This window comes from Rattus norvegicus, chromosome 4, assembly GCF_021556685.1.
Source record: "Rattus norvegicus strain SHRSP/BbbUtx chromosome 4, alternate assembly SHRSP_T2T, whole genome shotgun sequence".
NCBI lineage: Eukaryota > Metazoa > Chordata > Mammalia > Rodentia > Muridae > Rattus > Rattus norvegicus.
This window is the reverse complement of record NC_141537.1, coordinates 78,127,728-78,134,051: the sequence shown is the minus strand read 5'-3', so window position 1 is coordinate 78,134,051 and position 6,324 is coordinate 78,127,728. Positions and strand designations below refer to the sequence as shown.

Here is a 6,324-nt window from a genome sequence, read left to right as displayed (position 1 = left end):
TGCTACCTATGAGTTCAGAGTCCAGGGTCAGTCCATGTATAGTCTTTAGGTAGTGGCTTAGTCCCTGGAAGCTCTGGTTGCTTGGCATTGTTGTACATATGGGGTCTCGAGCCCCTTCAAGCTCTTCCAGTTCTTTCTCTGATTCCTTCAATGGGGGTCCTGTTCTCAGTTCAGTGGTTTGGTGCTGGCATTTGCCTCTGTATTTGCTGTATTCTGGCTGTGTCTCTCAGGAGAGATCTACATCCAGCTCCTGTCAGCCTGCACTTCTTTGCTTCATCCATCTTGTCTAATTGGGTGGCTGTATATGTATGGGCCACATGTGGGGCAGGCTCTGAATGGGTGTTCCTTCTGTATCTGTTTTAATCTTTGCCTCTCTATTCCCTGCCAAGGGTATTCTTGTTCCCCTTTTAAAGAAGGAGTGAAACATTCACATTTTGATCATCCGTCTTGAGGTTCATGTGTTTTGTGCATCTAGGGCAATTCAAGCATTTGGGCTAATAGCCACTTATCAATGAGTGCATACCATGTGTGTTTTTCTGTGATTGGGTTACCTCACTCAGGATGATATTTTCCAGTTCCAACCATTTGCCTATGAATTTCATAAAGGCATTGTTTTTGATAGCTGAGTAATATTCCACTGTGTAGATGTACCACATTTTCTATATCCATTCCTCTGTTGAAGGGCATCTGGGTTCTTTCCAGCTTCTGGCTATTATAAATAAGGCTGCTATGAACATAGTGGAGCATCACGATCTATTCTTGCTTCTTTCTTTCTTCCTTTCTTTTTTTTTTTTTTTCGGAGCTGGGGACCAAACCCAGGACCTTGCGCTTGCTAGGCAAGCGCTCTACCACTGAGCTAAATCCCCAACCCCAAAGATTTATTTACTTACTTTATGTACAGCATTCTACCTGCATATGTGACTGCAGGCCAGAAGAGGGCACCAGATCTCATTACTGATGGTTGTGAGCCACCATGTGGTTGCTGGGAATTGAACTCAGGACCTCTGGAAGAGCAATCAGTGCTCTTAACCACTGAGCCATCTCTCCAGCCCGATCTATTCTTAATGATCCCGAAATTGACAAGATTTTTACAGTGACATCTACCATCCCTCTTCTCTCCAACTTTGACTAAGCTGAGTCAACACACACACACACACACACACACACACACACACACACACACACACACTCGGGTGTTTTGACCTGGAGAAGAGGCCTGGATGTAGCTTTTTCCATAAATTCACAACAAGAGATTCATAGCACAAGGCCTTCTGCTCTTAGGTCACTGATAAGCCTTATGTGAAGCCCAGAGAGCGCATTCTCCATACACTTAAATCCTTCGGAAGATTCTCACCACCACACTCCATGCCTTGAACATTCAATAAACATTACACAGCTTGCTAGGTTCTCGAACCTGTCAGTCATGGTGAGTACACACAGACATGAAACACATTGTCCTTTTACTTAAAACAAAAACAAACAACAACAACAACAACAACAACAAAAACAAACCCCCCTTATTCTAAATAAAAGATAACCAACCGGTGAACTGTTTCCACAGAAGTGGCAGGAACTGCAGTGCAGCACCGGGAGAGTTGGATGTAAGGAACATTCTGGGAGCTCTGAAGGACTTTCCTGAGAGATGAAAGACAGGGGCTGTCAAGTTGGTTCTGTTCCAAGCCTCCTCTAAGTTTAATCAGCTACAGGGAGTGACATGCCTTAGAGGACAACTCATGCTATAGCAAAAGGGACCATGACCTGGATTGGCTTCAGCGATCAGCCCGCAGAGGGAGCCTGAGTAGAATCCACTGCACAGGTGGGCACGGACACGTGCATAAGAGGACACCATCCAGGTAAAGGGACAATGAGTTAATAGGGATTTTATTTGGTTGTTTTTGACTACTTACAACATTTTACTAACATCTAAAAGAAAGGCAGGGGGCACCTGGATTTGAACCAGGGACCTCTTGATCTGCAGTCAAATGCTCTACCCCTGAGCTATACCCCCACCTGTTTATTAATGTCTCATAGGCACTCAGAACCTGCATGGCCACTCCCTGGCTGTAAACATGTGGCATGTGCACCCGACAGTGCTCTGCCATCATCTGCTTCCTCCTATGAAGCTCAGTCCTGAGCTGCCTGTGCACATCTGACAGCCATGTCCTCATGAGTGACTAGCATTCCCCTGCCTTAGACCCTAGCTGAGGCAGGGACATTAAACTCAGGAGGCCTCAGCTGAAGCCGTTTGACCTCCTTCAATATAACTGAAGGAGCCATAAGCAAACACGCTGGCTGCTGAGCTGACCTTTGCAGGTGAGTGGGAGGCAGGAGTAGACAGAGGGGAAAGTTCTCTATCCACTGAGAAATCCTTGGCCAGAGGGTATATGAGGGACAAATAAAACACTCCTGCTAAATGACCAAGTAATGGAGAGACTGCAGATATGATGAAGGACATCTGGAGACCATAGTGAGTGAAGCGTGATGCAGGACAGTGACTGATAAGGTGATCAGCAGGTGACAGTCCTGGAGCAGGGCGTGATTGAGATTAATGTCCTGTGTTGCTCTTTCTAGGACTTTGTAGACTCCCTCATTGGCACAGGTCACCTGCACTGCCCCACCCGAGGATGTAGAACTCATAGTGACATCTGCAGTGGCTAGAGGACCTGACCCACCTCCTTCAGACCAGACTCTATCAGGCTTGGATTCACCATGTCCTCCCCATAGGCCGACCCCTTAGAGTCCCTCCATGCCCAGCACACTGCAGCCTTAGCTGCTCAGCATCCATGGACGCTCAATTGGAGAACCAGTGTGCAGGGCCGGAGTCCTGCTCTGTTTCCCCCTGAGATTTTGCCTGCAAATTCCTCCCATTTATTCTCTCCGCACCCCACTCTGACCCTCAGCACATGCTTACACTGGGAATCTTTTCTGTGACTTTTTTCACCCTCTGCTCTCCTGAATCTTATCATTTCCTGGCCCTAAATTTGAAATAAAATCTCTAAATCTGAGAACAATTTAACCTCATGCTGGTCCCAAACCTTTAGCTCAGCAGGGACCAGGTACAAAGACTGGCTATTTTATCAGTCAGAGCTCAGCCTACAGAATCAACCAAAGTGGGGCCAGAAATCTCTGCTGTGTGGACCCATCCCCAACAGAGATGCCAGGGATGTAGTCTGTGGAGACAGAGAACAAGGGGAGGATTCAGGGAGGCCCTGGCACAGTGTTTGTGATTTGCATAAGCTGCTGAGGGAAACCACAAAATGTTTCTTTTTGGAAAATATTCATTCATAATTTACCTAGTAAATATACTTTTGTTGTATATTTTACTCATAGAACAAGACTTATGCAAAGTAGTCAAACTGTTATACCAAAACCTGGTTTAGAAGCCACATTGGTGAATTCTTACAGAGTTAAAAGCAAATAACACAAGGCTCACACAAGCATTGCAGAGACAGAGCAGGAAGTTACCATGGAGCAACTCACTATAGAGTCAGCAGAGGCTTAGTATCCAGTTTTGAGAGAAATCGTGTGTGCGTGCATGTGTGTGTGTGTGTGTGTGTGTGTGTGTGTGTGTGTGTGCATGTGTGTTTGTGTGTGCATGTGTGTGTGTTTGTGTGCATGTATGTATGTGTGTGTGTTTGTGTACATGTATGTATGTGTGTGTGCATATGTGTGTATAAATGAACTTTTTAAGGAAAATATGGTTGCGTTGTTTGAAATATAAACATACAGGCTTGCAGTTGGTATACGGTGACTACTACCCATCAACCCAACCCAGGGTTTCGGATGAATGTTGGAGAAGATCCCTGGATCCAGCATTGGATTTTCCTAGGCTCTGCCACTTGTGACAGAAAAATATCCCAAGGAAGGCTCAAGGGAGACATGGACCTTCTCTTTCACGTTGGAGCCAATATCCTCCAAAACTCTAGTGGATTTTGTCACTGACATAGCAACACACATGGGAGAAGGGGGCATTGTGACCCAGTGCTGTGCTGATTTATTTCTGTGTTTGGTTGTATGGAATCTCTGTCACTCTGTAGAAAGAGCTGAAGCCATCAGCACATCAGTGGAGAGGTTGCATGTTCCCTCTGTGTCTTCAGTGAAAAGACAGGAAGAGGTGCTATCTGGGGTCCAATAGGGAGCTCCAGCGTGGTCAGGATCTGCTTGTTCCTTCACACTGAGCTGTAGCAACAGCTGCCAAAATGTCGGGATCATTGTTGGGATTTTTTAATTAATTATATTATTTATTTACAATTCACATGTTGTCCCCCAACCCCTTCCCTAACACCCCACTCATCCCCTCTCTCCTTTGCCTCTAAGAGGTGCTCCCCCACCCACCCACCTACTCCCACTTCACCCCGTAGCATCCCCAGGGACTTTATTCCAAGGAGTAACAGTTAGAATACAGACACACGGCTCCTACAGTACAAATGCTGAACCTGTAGAACAGATGCCAGTCATGAACCACCACTGGATAACAACCAGGCCCTTGAGCATCTTGGGAAACTTGTGATCTATGGAATCCTCATGGTCTTATGCTCCCCCTTCTGAGAGCCAGAACTCCCATATTCCCAGCTCTGATGAATCACCTGGATGTCCTCAACTGTTTTACCAGCTCAGTATGCATAACTCCATCTTCTTTAGGATCCACAGCTACTGCCCAGTTCGTCTGTGTCTTGATTCCATAATCTGAGACCAATAATGGTTCCTTTTTAATAAAACCTAGCTTTTTGGGTTTATGAAATTTACTCTACATTCAAAAACTGTAGAAGATTTTCTCACCTAAAAGACTTGAGATCCAATGAACACATGGTCAGCTATGTGTGAGGGATCTGATGAACACAACTGTGCCCTCCACTGGGGTGAATCTCAAGTCATGAATCGAGAGAAAGTAGGTCTTTACTATGAATGTGGACAGTTAGTTTCCAAAATCACATGAAAAGGGGGCACCTGGATTTGAACCAGGGACCTCTTGATCTGCAGTCAAATGCTCTACCTCTGAGCTATACCCCCACTGATACCGGTCGGTGTATACAGTTAATAATTGTCATCTGAGTGGTGATTTATTAGAACTGACTATAAAGTTAAATTATAGATGCTCACAGACCCACTTTCCAGAAGCTGCCCAACCTGACTGGTAAGATGCCTTCCTTAGCTTGAAGTTTCCATATACCCATATAAACTAGGTATATACACCTTCTTAGGCCCATACTTGAATAGCATCATCAGCCAAGGAAATGGAAAGGAGCAGCCTGCAGATGCTGAGATTGCTTCACACTGCTGTCCTGGGTTAGCTCCTGAACTGGCCAACTGCCTTCATCTCGGGCCCTAGATGCCCCCTGCTCTTCTCTACCTGAAGACAGATGGGCTGTCACTCAGAGTTCTCACAGGGTTCTACCTGGCACAGTCAGCAACAACACTGCAGGATCCCTCTCTACCTGGGACAGCAGCTCAGACAGTCTTTAGCCCCTGAGGGTGAAGTAAGTGAGCAGTGGGTTCTGGACATTGTAGAGAAGCTTCCAAAGTGGAAGGGGAAATATTCACCCTACATAGACAGCCTGGTTTTGTGATTTGTCTCTTTAGTTCTAACCACAGGTTCACCAGATAGCCAAGGAGGAAGATAGATTAGGCTTTCCTTTCTGGACCATGAACACTGGCTGTCACTATAACTGCTGTGCCTAGAAAACCCTTAATTTCTCCCTCATACTCCTTGCCTTATATTTAGAAAGTAACAGAACCAGAGAAACTAGGTCTATGCAGGAATAGGGGAGAGAGATAATAAGAATGGGAGGGATAGTCAGCATGTAGGAAGAGATGGGAGGCAGCCATCTATCCACATGACAGGCTGGTCTGTAGCTCCCAGGTCTGGTGAGGTCCATGACTAGAATGAATGGAAGAAACATAGGACCTCAGTGTGTGTGTGATATCTCCATGAGTAAAAACCAAATGTGTGGTAGGGGGCACCTGGATTTGAACCAGGGACCTCTTGATCTGCAGTCAAATGCTCTACCCCTGAGCTATACCCCCACCTGTTTATTAATGTCTCATAGGCACTCAGAACCTGCATGGCCACTCCCTGGCTGTTAACATCTGGCATGGGCACTTGCCAGTGCTCTGCAATCATCTGCTTCCTCCTATGAGGCCCAGCCCTGAGCTGCCTCTGCACATCTGACAGTCACGACAACATAAAAGACTGACATTCTCCTGCTGAGGTCCTAGCTGGGGCAGGAGGCTTCAGCTGGAGCTGTTTCAACCTTCAACTCAACTAAAACTCACATGCAACACAATGGCTACTTGGCGGCCTTTGGAGGAACTGCATCAGCAGAG

At 46.2% G+C, this 6,324-nt stretch overlaps 2 non-coding genes across 2 annotated transcripts; both read right to left on the bottom strand.

The window, feature by feature from the left end:
- Positions 1–1,936: 1,936 nt before the first annotated feature.
- On the bottom strand, positions 1,937–2,008 carry Trnac-gca (transfer RNA cysteine (anticodon GCA)). The gene has a single exon. It is a non-coding gene; the product is annotated as a tRNA-Cys (tRNA).
- Positions 2,009–5,952: 3,944 nt separating this feature from the next.
- On the bottom strand, positions 5,953–6,024 carry Trnac-gca (transfer RNA cysteine (anticodon GCA)). The gene has a single exon. It is a non-coding gene; the product is annotated as a tRNA-Cys (tRNA).
- Between the last annotated feature and the right edge of the window lie 300 nt (positions 6,025–6,324).